This window comes from Pelophylax lessonae, assembly GCF_965119305.1.
Source record: "Pelophylax lessonae genome assembly, chromosome: 3".
NCBI classification, from domain to species: Eukaryota; Metazoa; Chordata; class Amphibia; order Anura; family Ranidae; genus Pelophylax; species Pelophylax lessonae.
Window position 1 is genome coordinate 96,040,274 of NC_138770.1, and position 16,280 is coordinate 96,056,553.

Consider the following 16,280-nt stretch of genomic DNA (forward strand, 5'->3'; position numbering starts at 1 on the left):
ACTGCTACAGGCTGTCCACTATATGTGGACAAAGAATGCATTAAGATAAAAACCTTCTGACTTTACAACTCCTTTAACCAGTTGCCGACCACCTGCGGCAGTTTTACTGCGGCAAATTGAACTGACGTAAATGTACATCGGTCGCGCGTGCGGCTAGGAAGAAATTTAGTATCAGCAGATTATTGTCACTTCCAATACACAGCACACTAAACTGCAGCAATAGCAGAGTCAGGCCTGATCTCTGCTAGCACTAGCAGTGACATTTTTTGGTAGCGGTTCAAACAGTCCTTGACAACCAGGTGCTTTTTTACCTGTGAGTCACACGACTGTACCTGTAAATTTATTGGCCAAAATGTCCAAACAGAGGTACACTAGTGAAGAGACCTACACGATGCTGAGCATGACAGATGAGAGAGATGGGGAGTCCTCACTGTCCGAATCAGGCTCTGTATTCAAACCTGTAGAGAGCAGGGCCGGCCTTAGGTGTTCAGGCGCCCTGTGCGAGCTAATCCTGTGGCGTCCACCCCCCCCCCCCCGGGGCGCATTTTTTTTCACCTTTTTTGCACTTTATTTGACTTTTCTTTTTTATGATCACTAATAACTTAGCCCCCCTTACATCAGAGACCCCCCTCACACAGAGCCCCCTTTACATCAAAGACCCCCACACAAAGCCCCCCTTAATTTAGAGCCCCCCTACATCAGAGAGCCCCCCATCACATCAGAGACCCCCCACACAAAGCCCCCCTCACATCAGAGACCCCCCACACAAAGCACTCCTTACATCAGAGACCCCCCACACAGAGCCCCCCTCACATCAGAAACCCCCCACACAAAGCCCCCCTAACATCAGAGACCCCCCCACAAAGCCCCCCTAACATCAGAGAACCCCCACACAAAGCCCCCCTCACATCAGAGATCCCCCACACAAAGCCCCCCTCACATCAGAGACCCCCCACACAAAGCACTCCTTACATCAGAGACCCCCCACACAAAGCCCCCCTAACTTAAGAGACACCCCCACACAAAAGCCCCCCTTACATCACAGACCCCCTACACACACACAAAGCCCCCCTTATATCAGAGACCCCCCACACAAAGCACTCCTTACATCAGAGACCCCCACACAAAGCACTCCTTACATCAGAGACCCCCCACACAAAGCCCCCCTAGCATCAGAGACACCCCCACACAAAGCCCCCCTAACATCAGAGACCCCATACACACACACAAAGCCCCCTTACATCACAGACCCCCTACACACACACAAAGCCCCCCTTATATCAGATCCCCCCCACACGGAGCCCCCCACATCAGAGAGCCCCCTTACATCACAGACCCCCCACACAAAGCCCCCCTAACATCCGAGACCCCCCCACACAGAGCCCCCCTAACATCAGAGACCCCATACACACACAAAGCCCCCCTTACATCACAGACCCCCTACCCACACACAAAGCCCCCTTAAATCACAGACCCCCTACACACACACAAAGCCCCCCTTACATCACAGACCCCCTACCCACACACAAAGCCCCCTTACATCACAGACCCCCTACACACACACACAAAGCCCCCCTTACATCACAGACCCCCTACACACACACACACAAAGCCCCCCTTACATCACAGACCCCCTACACACACACAAAGCCCCCCTTACATCACAGACCCCCTACACACACACAAAGCCCCCCTTACATCACAGACCCCCTACACACACACACACAAAGCCCCCCTTACATCACAGACCCCCTACACACACACACAAAGCCCCCCTTACATCACAGACCCCCTACACACACACAAAGCCCCCCTTATATCAGAGCCCCCCCCCACACACACAGAGCCCCCCACATCAGAGAGCCCCCCTTACATCACAGACCCCCTACACACACACAAAGCCCCCCTTACATCACAGACCCCCTACACACACACACACACACACACACAAAGCCCCCCTTACATCACAGACCCCCTACACACACACAAAGCCCCCCTTACATCACAGACCCCCTACACACACACAAAGCCCCCCTTACATCACAGACCCCCTACACACACACAAAGCCCCCCTTATATCAGAGCCCCCCCCACACACAGAGCCCCCACATCAGAGAGCCCCCCTTACATAACAGACCCCCCACACAAAGCACCTCTCACACAGAGAACCCCCACACAGAGCCCCCCTCACATTTTTTTGAAGGAATTAGACCTCACTTACCTTATAGTCAGCAGCTTTTTTTTTTCTTCAAACTTCCCGCCCACACATTCCTGGGGAGTGTGGGCGGGGCGGGAGGAGGAGGAGAAGGGGCGGGGCGAGGAGGAGCTGACGATCTCTCCTCCCTGCAGGGATGCCAGAGGAGAGATCGTCAGCTCCTCCTCGCCCCGCCCCTTCTCCCCCTGCTCCCACCCCGCCCACACTGTCAGCGTGGATCGGAGGCTGAGCTGTGTGTGATACACAGCTCGCCTCACTGCAGCAGTAGGTGACAGAGGCACAGCCGCACAGCGGGAGGTAAGCAGCGGCCGCGGCCTATGTTAACCTTGTCCAGGCCGCGGTCGCCGCTTACCTCCCACTGTGCGGGCTGAATCGCCTGATCTTCTGCGAGCTGTGATGGCCGCACGGCGCCCTTGTTGCCCATGGCGCCCTGTGCGGCCGCACGGCTCGCACAACCCAAAGGCCGGCCCTGGTAGAGAGCAGCAGCAACCTAACATATAGCTCTGACGTAGTGGTCCCTGCTAAGGTCAGGCGTACCAGACCCCATTCTTCTGTTGCTTAGGTGCAACAATCGCATGGTTCTCGTATGCAGCAGAGTATTGGTACTAGTGCTGCTCAACCTTCTGGTCAACTGGCAAGCACCAGCGGCCTAGTACATCCTGGTCATAGTCAAACCAGCACTGCAGTAACAAGTAGTGTCCTGCAGCCACCGAGAATTCATAGAGCCCATAGTGTCCTTCCTGATGGACTTGCAAATCCTGATTGGGAGCCCACCACTTCTGCAGCGCCTGTACTTCCCCCATTCACTGGCCAACCCAGAATTCAGGTGGAAACAGACGATTTTACTCCCCCTGATTTTATTGAGCTGTTTTCAGGGAAGATCTGTACAGATCTATTGTGGACTAAAGCAATTTTTATGCCGAACAATTTATCGCCACAAATCCAAATTTGACCCTTGCTAGACAATTAGCATGGAAACACATCACTGTTTTCGAATATTAAACCTTTCTAGGCCTATCCCTCATCATGGGCATTACTAAAAAGAGTGAATTGCGGTCATATTGGTCCACTGACCCAATTCACCTCATGCCCGTGTTCTCTGCTGCCATGGCCAGGAGTCAGGACGAGATACGAGCAAATCTTGCAGTTCAGAAAAGATAGCCCCCCAACTGCCCAGACTACATGGGGAACAGTGACAATATTGTTTGGGACTTGGTGTCACTCTTGTTTGGAAAGTGTTACTATTAATACGTGGACAAAAGCGTGCCACTTTTTAGTCACCTTTTTTGATTCTGGAATTGGTGCATGTGGCACCGTGCGACCTAATCGCCGGGGCTTCCCCCAACGGTTTGTAGATTTCCGATTTAGACAGGGGGAGAGAGCCTGCTTAAAGTGTAATAAATGGCTTGCAGTGAAGTGGAGGGACACACAGAATGTTTTCGTTCTGTCCTCCATTCACGCAGATACAACAGTCCAAATTGCAACGGCGACTGGTGTTGTTGAGAAGCCCCTCTGTGTCCACGAATGCAACCTTAACATGGGAGGGGTGGACTTCAATGACCAGATGATGGCCCAATACTTAATTGCACACAGGGCTAGATGCTGGTACTAGAAAGTGTTTGTATACTTATTCCAATTGGCTCTGCTGAACGCTTAAGTGCTACACAAAGCGTCAGGAAGAAGTGGATCCTTCCTAAAATTGCAGGAAGAGATCATCACAGCCCAGGTGCTGTGGCACAAATTCACAATCCAGAGCCAGTGAGCCGGCTGCATGAGAGGCATTTTCCAGATGTCCTCCATGGTACCCCTACCCAAAGAGCTCCCCAAAGAAGATGTCATGTCTGCAGAAAATGCGGATATATGCGTAACACCTGCTATTTTTGTCCCTCCTGTCCTAACCAACCTGGTCTCTGCATCGGGGACTGTTTCCGTCACTACCACACACTAGGAGAGTGTTAGTATAGTGTACAGCACGGCACAGTCTAGGGCACACTTTCACATAGGGTCTCGAAAGATGTTAGATAGCAATCGCATTTTTAAAGACCCTAACCTGGAACGTTTAAAGTATTTTTACAGTTAAAAAAAAAGTGTAAAAAAAAAAAGTTACAAAAAATAAATAAATAAATAAAAAAAAGCCAAAAAAAAGTCATAGTTTTTTTAATTTAATTTTATGTTCTTACTGTTTTACTGTACTTTATAATATACTACTATACTGTAGTGTTTTATTGCTACTGTTTTTCACTGTTACCCATAGTTTGCTTTGCAGATACCACCATTCTACTGTTATTCTGCACTCTATACTATTATATTGTAATGTTTTATTGTTACTGTGTTTCATTGTTAATCATTGTTTGCTTTGCAGATACATCCATCAGCTGCAGCACTGATTTGTTTATTCTGACACCGACAGCATTTGCTCTCAGCATATATGTAAACCAATGATTGCAGCGCTTTAAGAGGTGATTTCACCATCACAGTTGAAAAAAAGAGCATACTGTATATGGCGAAGCATAGGGGATGGGGTGGACACAGAGAGTGAATCTCCCTATGCTTCGCCATATATTTTTGAACCCTTTTCTTGGTAGAGATTTCTTTGTCCACATTGATCGATGCAAATGGAGGAATCTGCTATGTTCTTTTTTTTCTTTAGCCCATGGGCTGAAGGGAAAAAAAAGAACATTGCATGTATGCCCATCAATAGAAGTGGGTGGATGCTGGGAGGTCTAATGGTGGGCATACCATGCACTTTCTGCCAGAGATTTCTTCTTCCACATCAATCGTGTGAATGGAGGAATCTGTTAGGTTCTCTTTTTTTGTTCAGCCCACAGGCTGCATGAGAAAAAAGGAACCTTACAATATATGCCTAGCAAGGACTAGCAACGTACTGGTAGGTCGCTGGATTATGAGTGATCATACCAGGATGATGCCTGCAGATTTAGGCATCATCTCTGTATCGTTTTTTACAGCCAACTGTCGACTTTCATGTAAAAGAAATCCTAGTAGCTAATTAGGTGCTAGACTGCTTTTACAAGCAGTGGGAGGGGACTGCCCCCCCACCCTCCTGCCGCTTTCCGCGGTTTTCTTTGGCTCTCCTATCCCACCGGTAACCCGAGACTGCAGCCGGTGGTTCTGTCAGCTGACCATAGATCTGATTGGAGACCAGAATGGCTCCAATCATCTTTATGACCTAAGATAGCGGAAGCTACAAGCATTTCATGACTTTGGTTTCGCCAGAAATAAACAGCACCATTGGGAAATTGGGAAAGCATCTTATCACACCAATCCTGTGTGGTCAGATGCTTTAAGGGCAGAGGAGAGATCTAGAGTCTAATAGACCCCAATTTTTTCAAAAAAGAGTACCTGTCACTACTTATTGCTATCATATGGGATATTTAAATTCCCTGTGATAACAATAAAAATGATTAAAAAAAAAAAAAAAAAATCAAAGGAAATGTGTCAAAATAAAATAAATAATAATTAAAAAAAAAAAATAATTCAAGCACTGCTGCCTTCCCCCCCTGTTTGCACGCAAAGGCTAACGCAAGCATCAGCCTGGTGTCGTATGTAAACCACAATTGCACCATGCATGTGAGGTATCGCCACGAATGTCAGATCGAGGGCAGTAATTCTTGCAGTAGACCTCTGTAAATCTAAAGTGGTAACCTGTAAAGAATTTGAAATGCTTTTAAAAATGTATATAGTTTGTCGCCGCTGCAATGGCGTGTGCAATTTTAATTCATGTCATGTGTGGTATCTATGTAATTGGCATAAGGTCATCTTTTATATTTTACCAAACAATTGCCCAATATATAGTGTATCTGTGCATTGAATGTAAAAAAAAGTGTTTTTTCCCAAAAAATTGCGTTTGGAAAATCTCTGTGCAAATACTGTGTGACAAAAAAAATTGCACCCACCATTGTGTTCTATAGGGCCTCTGATTTAACAAATATATAATGTTTGGGGGTTCAAAGTCGTTTTCTAGTAAAAAAAAATAATTTTGTCATGTAAACAAAAAAGTGTCAGAAAAGGTTTGTTCTTCAAGTGGTTAGAAGAGTGGGTGATGTGTGGCATAAGCTTCTAATATTGGGCATAAAATGCCAGGACAGTTAAAACACCCCACAAATGACCCCTTTTTAGAAAGCAGACACCCAAAGCTATTTGCTAAGAGGCATGGTGAGTCCATGGAATATTTTATACCACAAGTTTCGGGAAAATTAAATTTTTTTTACACAAAGCTGTCACTAAATTATAAATTGCTCACACATGCCATGGGTATATGTGAAATGACACCCCAAATTACATTCTGCTGCTTCTCCTGAGTACAGGGATACCTCATATGTGCAGGGGCGTACCAAGGGGTTGGCCAGGTTAACGCCCGCCAGGGGCGCAGGCCGAGGGGGGGGGGGGGTGCAAAAAAATCGGAAGTGTTAGCAGTGATCGTTGCGCCCTCCCCACAGCCTGCGCCCCCAGGCAGCATGCAGCTCCAATCCTGGAGCCCTGTGTCCACTCCAGGCGGCGTCAGTGCGGGCTCTCTGCAGCTCTGTCTCTGCCCACACATGAGACCGGTCAGCGGTCACATGACCGTGACATCATCAATCAGCTCCAGCGGCGGCAGGCTGGGGATGGGGATTACACTGAGGCTGTCAGAGGAGCCCATCCTGCCGACCAGCACCTTCAACCTCCTTTCCACTACCAGGACAAGCTGATCAGGGGACACCTCTCTCTCTCCCTGTCATCCCCCACTCTCATTCTCTCCCTGTCACCCCCCACTCTCATTCTCTCCCTGTAACCCCCTCTCTCTCTCCCTGTCACCCCCTCTCTCTCTCCCTTTCACCCCCCCTCCCTCTCTCCCTGGATCTCCCTCTCTCTCCCTGCCACCCCCTCTCTCTCCTCTCCAAACTCTACGATATATTCTTTTTTCAGTTTTCAAAACCATCAATGAAAATCTGAGAAATGGATCCCATTTTTGTTGCAGGGGATGGCTGAAATCTGACTTGTATCTTAGACAGTCTTCTGGAAAAATCAGTGAGCCAATCACACAAGCAGGAAATGATGTTTCGGGGGGGGGGGGGGGTGGACAGAACATCTCCAGGTAGCCATATTGCATTTTACAGAAAATTATTAACATTCAATTACAATATGACTTGTGTCATTTATATTGTATATACACTTTATTATTTTTTCTTTACTTGCTATTTTTTCCCCACAAAAGTGGAGTTACCCTTTAAACCTTTAAATTGACATACTTACACGCAGCACACGTTTGTCCTTTTACTAGTGACCCCTAGTGGATGCAAGGAGGACTGTCTCACCAGAGTCATTGCTGATCATGACATGGCACACACACACAATATTGTTCACAATACCATTTTTAAAGAGAACCACTTATATAGACATCGTGAAGGCTAAGTTCAACCATAAGGAAAAAAATATATAAATAAACGCACACATTTTTCAGTAAAATAATGTGCATTTATTTATTTTTTTCATAGAAGCCTGCAAAGCATCACACTTGTTATCAGCAGACAAATTACATTTTACGCTCTAACAGGTGTAGCATGTAATATGTTGCTAAAGGTGGAGTTAGCCTTTAAACATTAAAAAAAAGTCCTGGCTGAGGGGAGTAGAGCTGCTTGAGAGCAAGAAAAACAAAATCATTGCTATTACATTGATTAGTCAGAAAGATCTCCTGTCTGTGCCAATCTGATTTTGGTTTCATGATGGTACTAAGAGCTTCTTCCAGCAAAGACTCTCTCCCAGCAGTGGGTCAGCAGCAAGCTCACCCTGCCTCCCCTGGAAGCAATGATGCAGCAGCTCTGCTCCCCTCTCCCAGCAGTGGCTCAGCAGCTCAGCTCACCCTTCTTCCCCTGGCAGCAAGGACTCAGAGGCTCTGCTCCTCTCTCCCAGCAGTGGCTCAGAATCTAAGCTTCCCCTGCTTCCCCTGGTGACAAAAAATCAGCAGCTCTACTCCCCTCAGCCAGCAGTGGCTCAGCAGCTCAGCTCACCTTGCTTCCCCTGGAATCAAGGCTTTAGCAGCTCTGCCCCCCTCTCCCAGCAGTGGCCCTGCGGCCCAGCTCACCTTCCTTCTCTTGGCATCAAGGACTCAGCAGCTCTAATCCCCTCTCCCAGCAGCTTGTCTGCAACTCAGCTCATCCTGCTTTCCCTGGCACCAAGGACTCAGCAGCTCTAATCCCCTCTCCCAGCAGTGGCTCTACAGCTTAGCTCAGATTCCTTCCCCTGGCATCAAGGACTCAGTAGCTCTAATCCCCTCTCCCAGCAGTGGCTCTGCAGCTTAGCTCAGATTCCTTCCCCTGGCATCAAGGACTCAGTAGCTCTAATCCCCTCTCCCAGCAGAGGCTCTGCAGCTCAGCACACCCTGCTTCCCCTGACACCAAGGACTCAGCAGCTCTAATCCCCTCTGCCAGCAGTGGCTCTGCAGCTTAGCTCAGATTCCTTCCCCTGGCATCAAGGACTCAGCAGCTCTAATCCCCTCTCCCAGCAGTGGCTCTGCAGCTCATCTCACCCTGCTTCCCCTGACAGCAAGGACTCAGCAGCTATGCCCCACTCTCCAAGTAGTGGCTCAGCAGCCCAGCTCACGCTGCTTTCCCTGGCATCAAGGACTGTTTGGGTTTGAGGCTGGGTTCACACTGGTGCGATGTGGAAAGCCCTGTCATTCCTGTGCGGTAGGGATAGACCGATATGTTTTTTTCAGGGCCGATACCGAGGTCACAGGGTATCAGTATCGGCCGATATTGGCCAATATTTTTTACATTTAAAATTTTGAAAAATAAAGACAATTCTTGACCCAAATCTGGTACTGAACATGTTAATATTAACATTTTCAACATTAAAGGCTTGTTCTTCACACCTTACCTGCATGAAAACTGATAGGAAAACCGCACAGCTTTCACTTGAAGAACCTCAGTTTCATATCATGTGATTGTGAATGATGCATAAACTGCTTCGGTAGTGCGCTCACTGGAATGGTTTTAAATCACTACTGCAGTCAGTGCAAAACTGACAGAAAAAAAGCTAGACAGTGGATTGGAGTGGACACAAGTACTACTACACTTTTCAATACTCCCAGTGAAGTAGAACAATATTATACTGCAGAAAGCAGAACATTTCAGCATGTTCACCTGTTAAATGATTTCTGTTTTTTTTTCACATATTGCTGCCACTTCATTAAAACGCTCACTTGGTAAAGGAGAAGAAAGAGGAGCAGAAAGGAATCTTCTAGCATGAGAGGCAAGTCTTTTATAGCGTACCTAATTCTTTTTCCACCACTGAAGAGGATCACCACTTCTTCTGTCAATTACTGGTTCCTTCAAATAGAGATGAGGTTCATCATCCAGGCTCATTGATGCTGATTCAGAAGAATCCTCCGCATGAGGCCCCAATAAAACAATTTAGCATGCCATTAATTTGACCACGACGAAGAAGATTCTGTTCGTTGTCTTCTTTTTGGACATTTTTCTGTTTTTGCAGCATCCTGCTGCTCTTCCAGATTATAAAAATGCTGTTCTGGACTTGACTTTTTGGCAGGAACCTCCTGTACCTCCTGTTGAATATCTTCTGTCAGCCATTGTTTTGCCTTGGCCAATACATCATCAGAAGAGAAAGCATGGTTCTTGTATCGAGGATTCAAAAGACTTGCCAGCACAACATTTTTAATCTCATCATGCCTTCGTGAGAGAGGTGGCCTAAAAAGGCAGAACGTGTGTAATAGGCCCAGCGCATGGAATCACATCGAGCAACACGCGCAATGACGTCACTTGTGCGCCGTGCACAATATCGGTAATATCGGCAAGTTCCGTGGCCGGGACCGATATATCGGTAAAAGTGCATATCAGCCCTCAGATCATCGGCTTTGCCGATAATCGGTCAATCCCTATAATTCCCACATTGCACCTGAATCGCAGATTGCAGGTGTCAATGTAAAGTTAAAGATCGGTTTTCAGATCGCAGTGCGAACGGGGAAAGGGTACAGGGATCTGATCGCTTGGGTGTGAACAACCATGCAATCCGATTCTAGTGCAGACCAAAATTAAGGGTCCTTTACTGGTCCAAATGCAATGCAAATTCAGCTGTACAAATTACATGGCTTAATTTGCATTCCACAGACATTGCATGTCATGCACAGCAATGCGGTACGAATTACATGTGATGTCTGTGTTCCCACCAGCGGGAAACCAGCCTGAAAGTTTTCACGCAATTAAGGATCGTGTGTTTTGAAAGCTGGGCATGCTGTGTATTGAAACCGGGGCCTCATACATGCCAAGCATGCGCTCTACCACTGAGCTACATCCCCTTGTGGTGGACAATTCACAACATCACTTCCTGAACTGAAAGATCTCACAGAGCTACATGGCATTTCACATGTCCTGCAACTTTGATGAAAAAGTTTCTCTTCTGTTCATTGTCTTCTTTTTGGACATTTTTCTGTTTTTGCAGCATCCTGCTGCTCTTCCAGATTATAAAAATGCTGTTCTGGACTTGACTTTTTGGCAGGAACCTCCTGTACCTCCTGCTGAATATCTTCTGTCAGCAAGGTTCTTGTATCGAGGATTCAAAAGACTTGCCAGCACAACATTTTTAATCTCTTCATGCTTTTCAAAACATATATCAATCAAAGCTCTTTGGCTTGACAGACCATCATTTAGAAGTTGGAGGATGTTGTGTGCCATGCAACTGAGCTCTGAGAGAGGCGGCCTAAAAAGGCAGAACGTGTGTAATAGGCCCAGCGCATGGAATCACATCGAGCAACACACGCAATGATGTCACTTGTGCGCCGCGCACAATATCGGTAACATCAGCAAGTTTCGGGGCCTGTACCGATATATCAAAGCATGCGCTCTACCACTGAGCTACATCCCCTTGTGGTGGACAATGCACAACATCACTTCCTGAACTGAAAGGTCTCACAGCGCTACATGACATTTCGCATGTCCTGCGACTTTGCCCCCCCATACAACACTGAACATGCCATTAATTTGACCACCATGAAGAAGATTCTCTTCTGTTCATTGTCTTCTTTTTGGACATTTTTCTGTTTTTGCAGCATCCTGCTGCTCTTCCAGATTATAAAAATGCTGTTCTGGACTTGACTTTTTGGCAGGAATCTCCTGTACCTCCTGTTGAATATCTTCTATCAGGCATTGTTTTGCCTTGGCCAAAACATCATCAGAAGGAAAGCTATGCTGCAAGCAGACATGCCCGGCGCTAGGAGGAAGGAACTAAGCAGAGGGCATACATGACTGGGTGAAAGGGGAATCGTGCAGTAAGGGTCAAGTGGGGGATAAAAGTAGGTGGTCTGTTAGGGGACACTTACCTTATTGGTCAGTGGTCCGGGCAGGGGGTGGAGATGTTGAAATATAGGTTCAGGATAGGAGGGGTCAGGTCAATCTTGAAGGAGAAAGTGTGGAAGAAAGTCTTGTGTGTCCGGCTGCTGCGTCTCGGCTTGGATCTGCAAATAGAGAGGGAGATGAGTGAGTTGGATGACCTGCTGTCACGGCTCAGGGACAGGTGGCCAGCACCTTGCAGGGGGCCGGGGAGGGCCCCTCGCAATTGAGGCCCTCCTCCACACGGGCTCGGAGGTCCAGGCCTCCGGAGCGCTTTAGTCCGGATCGGGCCCCCAGGGCTTAGCGTCGCTATGGGAGCCCCAATAGGGACCCTTCAGCCCCCCCTGCGAAGCATGTGCCTGCTTCTGCGGGTGGGAACGCTGGGAGGAATCCCCTTCCTGGACGGAGCCCACGGGGGAGGGACACTCACCTTTCTGCAGCCCGGGTCCCTTCCTTCATCAACCTGCCTCCGGACAGTGCGGCGGGTGTCTCTGGCGATGTTCCGGTCGGGACATCTGCTCGGCGGGGGAGAGATGGTTCTGTGGGTGCCGGCCTGCTGGCTGGTGCGGCCGGGGGCCCCATCCCTGATCGTCTGGGACATCGTGTGAGCGGGGGGAGCCGATCTGGTGCCCTGCAGTCTGCAGTGAGGACCTCCAGGCCTGCTCCTAGGCCTGGGAGAGCGGTGGATGTGGAGGAGAGCGGGGCGCGTGCTGATGACATCACCAGGAGGCGCGGCTTCGGCTTAAAGGATCCACGACAGCAGCAGCCTGCTTACACAGGATCCAGCTCCAGGTAGTCTGGGAAGAGGAGATCCGGCCAGAGGAAGGGGAAGTCGGTGTCGGTGGAGGTTCCGGTCCACGGTCCAGAGGTCACCCGCTCGGCAGGAGAGGTCAGCAGCTCGGAGGACGGAGAAGTGGCGGATGCTGTGCCTGGCGCGGCGGGGGATGCCGGATTGGCGGCTGGGGGGCCTGCCAGCCCTGGGCAGCCTGGTGATCGCTCTGTGTCTGTGCTGTCTTCTTCTGTGGTGTCTGATGTATTGTCTGGCCCGGGGGGTGGGGGGTTGATCCGGGGTGGTGAGGGGGATGTTTCCGCCCGCGTTGGTCTGGAGGTATTAGGGAGCCTGCGGGACTTGCTGCGGCGGCTGGAGGCTAGTGCTCTGGCAGCCTCTCCCCCGTGATGGCGTGGGCCCCTTTGGGACAAGGGGTGGCGGTAGGGGGCTCCCGTTTGGGTCAGGGGTCGGCAGTGGCGGGAGCCCAGGCAGGGGTGACAGTGGCGGGCACGCAGACGGAGGAGGCATCGCTGGCTCTGGTTGCGGCTGCTGTGGACAAGACCGGGGAAGGGGCCAAGGACGGTGACAAGGTAAGGTTGGCGGACACGGCGAAGTGCGAGGTGTACGTCTGCTTTGAGGGACCGTTGGGGGCTCACCTTAAGTCCGAAGTTCGCGACAAGATCTGGAAAGGTGAATATGTCGAAATTTTTTCCCTTCTCCCGTTGGAGAAGTTTAACTTGGATAGGGTGAAGCCGGACGAGAGCAAGAAGGAGGAGGAGGAGAAGAGGCGGTATCGCTTGATCCCGCGTACATTTGCCAATTGGTTGCAGGCCTTTGCGATTTTGGCTAGCGTTATTGGGGAGAAGGCGCCCGAGAATTGCTCGGCGTTGTTCTGTTACCTCGATGCGATTGGTGAAGCCAATCGCATCGAGGTGGCGTGGTTGCGTTACGATGAACAATTTCGGCAGCGTAACGCGGTTCGGCCTTCCATCCGGTGGGATCATAAGGATATCCGCCTTTGGATGAAGTTGATGACGTCAGCCTGGGCGGGGGTCAGTTTTTTCCAGGGGGGGTCGGCGGCACTTCGACCTCGGGTTCATCAGCCGATAAGAAAAAGGGGGTCTGTTGGCAGTTCAACGAGGGCACGTGCAAGTTTGGAGGCTCCTGTCGTTTTAAACACGAATGTTCAGGATGTGGCGGCAGTCATCCCTTGTCCCGTTGCTTCAAACGGGGAAAAGGGCGTGGTGGGGAGGTCGCTGGCAAGAGGGATGACTCCGGTGAAGGTGGCAAGGATGGCCCTGTTCTTAAATAGGTACCCCGATCGTGAGGCGGCTGGCCGTCTTGAAGTGGGATTTCGGTAAGGTTTTATCATTCCGTGTTCATTGGGGGGATTCCGCCCGTGGCGGGCAATTTGCGTTCTGCCCGACTTTACCCGGAGGTGGTGACTGAGAAGCTGGCTAAGGAAGTGGCGTTGGGTAGGATGAGCGGGCCTTTTGCTTCGCCCCCGCTGCCAGGGCTGGTGGTTTCTCCGTTGGGGGTGGTCCCAAGAAAGAACCGGGTAAGTTTCGCCTGATTCACCATCTTTCGTATCCACGGAGTGGCTCAGTTAACGATGGTATTGACCCGCGGGCGTGTGCGGTTACCTATACGTCGTTTGATGTGGCCATTTCTTGGGTTCGGAAATATGGCAGGGGTGCGCTGCTGGCTAAGGCCGACGTGGAAGCGGCCTTTCGCTTGCTGCCGGTTCATCCCGATAGTATGCACTTATTGGGGTGCTGTTGAGAGGGGTCCTATTTTGTGGATGGCTGCCTGGCGATGGGCTGTTCCATTTCGTGTGCCTTATTCGAAACCTTTTCTTCCTTTCTGGAGTGGGTGGTTTGGGATGTGTCGGGTGTCAGCTCCATCATCCATTATTTGGATGACTTTTTAAGCATAGGGCCCTCGGGCTCGAGGACCTGTGCGGTCCTCCTGGGGATGCTGCAACACATCGCGGACTGTTTTGAAGTTCAGTTGGCTCCTGACAAGACAGAGGGGCCTGTGACGGAATTAGTTTTCCTGGGCATTACGATTGACTCTCAGGCCATGGAGTGCAGGTTGCCGTTGGACAAGCTGGTGCGTTTGAGGGAGGAGGTTAGGAACGCGAGCGGTCGTCGCAGGATCACGCTGCGGGAGTTGCAATCGTTACTTGGTAAGTTGAACTTTGCATGTAGGATAATTCCCATGGGGCCCATTTTTTGTCGCCATTTGGCTGCGGCCACGTCGGGGGTCCGGGCCCCCGGGCATTCTGTGAGGCTTACTAGGGGACTTCGGGCGGATCTGCGAATTTGGGATGTTTTTCTGGAGTCTTACAATGATTGCTCGTTGTGGATGGACGGTCCGTTTTGTAACGGGGACTTGGCCCTCTTTACGGACGCGGCTGGATCTGCGGGTTATGGGGCATTCTTTCAGGGGCAGTGGAGCGTGGAGCCTTGGCCGGAGTCCTGGGAGGCGGCGGGTTTCCTGCGCAACTTGGTGTTGTTGGAGTTGTTTCCTATCGTGGTTTTCGGTGGCCCTGTGGGGGGTGGGTTTTGGCAACAAAAAGGTGCGTTTTCATTGTGATAATATGGGTGTAGTGGAGGCGATCAATAACATCTCGGCCTCTTCCCCTCCGGTGGTTAACCTGTTGCGTCATCTGGTCCTGTTGTGTCTGCGTTTTAATGTGTTTATTTATGCGGTGCACATTCCGGGTGTTTCTAACAAGGTGGCAGATGCTTTGTCTCGTTTCCAGTGGACCGAGTTTTGCGTGTTGGCACCGGTGGCGGAGCAACATGGGATTCCCTGTCCGCGGGATTTGTGGAGGGTCCCCTTGGAGGAGCTGCGAGTCTGATTCGGCAGTCGCTGAGCGCTGCAACTTGGGAGGCGTATGCCAGGACTTGGGCAGAATGGCGTTCCTTTTTGGAGGAGGTAGGGGGGCTGGATTTGGGGGAGGATGTGTCCGCTTGGGTGCTTTACTTTGTCTGTTGGAATTTTGGGCGGGGTGTTTCGGCGGCGGCTATGGCTAGAAAACTGGCAGGCCTGGCTTTTTGGTTTAAGTTGCATGGGGGGGGGTGGATTTCACCAAGGCTTTTCATGTTCGGCAGGCTGTGAAGGGGTATCGGAAGGTTAACCGGGGCCGCGATTCGCGGCGTCCGGTGACTTTTTCACTCTTGGGTGTCATTTTGGGGAGACTGGGCTCGATCTGCTCGTCGTCTTATGAGTGCTTGTTATTCAAGGCGGCCTTCCTGTTGGCTTTCTTTGGGGCCTTCCGGATTGGCGAACTAGTTAGTCCTTCGACACGGGTGGCTGGGGGGCTTTTGCTGGAGGACGTCGTGCGCACTGGATCCTCGGTTCGGATTCGTCTCTGGAGGTCCAAGACGGAACAACAGGGCAGAGGTAAGTGGGTGGAGCTGTTTCGGGGCAACGGTGATGATGTTTGCCCGGTGGGGTCTTTGGATCGTTTCCTTCAGGTTCGGCCTACGGTCGGTGGCTCGTTGTTTGTTCATTTGGACGGGTCTTGTCTGTCCAGGTTTCAATTTGTGGCGGTTTTCAGGAAGTGTTTGCTGGCTGGGGGCTACGGCTTATGCGTCGCATTCTTTTCGCATCGGGGCAGCCACGGAGGCGGCCCGTTGGGGTTTGGGAGAGGACATGGTCAGGCGCATTGGGCGGTGGGAGTCACACAGGTTTCAATCTTATGTTAGGCCCCACCTGGTGTAGGAGCCTCCGGGAAACGGGGGGGCCTTGCTGTGTTTGTTTCTTCGTGATTTTCTTGTATCGTTTGTTGTCTGTAAGTGTGTTGAGGGTGTAGGGTGCACTGTGTTTGTTTCTTTTGCAGGTGTCCGGCAGTGCCTGATCTGGATCCTCGGCCATTCTTATGTCTTCTGGGGGGACAGGCGGGCGGAGGTTAGGCCCAACGGCAGACAATTGGGCTTGCCCCGGG

General features: G+C 50.5%; 1 pseudogene across 1 annotated transcript; it reads left to right on the forward strand.

Annotated features, from left to right (window-relative positions):
- Positions 1–14,299: 14,299 nt before the first annotated feature.
- LOC309550092 lies at positions 14,300–16,057 on the forward strand (annotated as a pseudogene). Its single transcript has 2 exons — positions 14,300–14,437; positions 15,577–16,057. The product of its transcript is annotated as an uncharacterized misc_RNA (transcript).
- Positions 16,058–16,280: the final 223 nt, after the last annotated feature.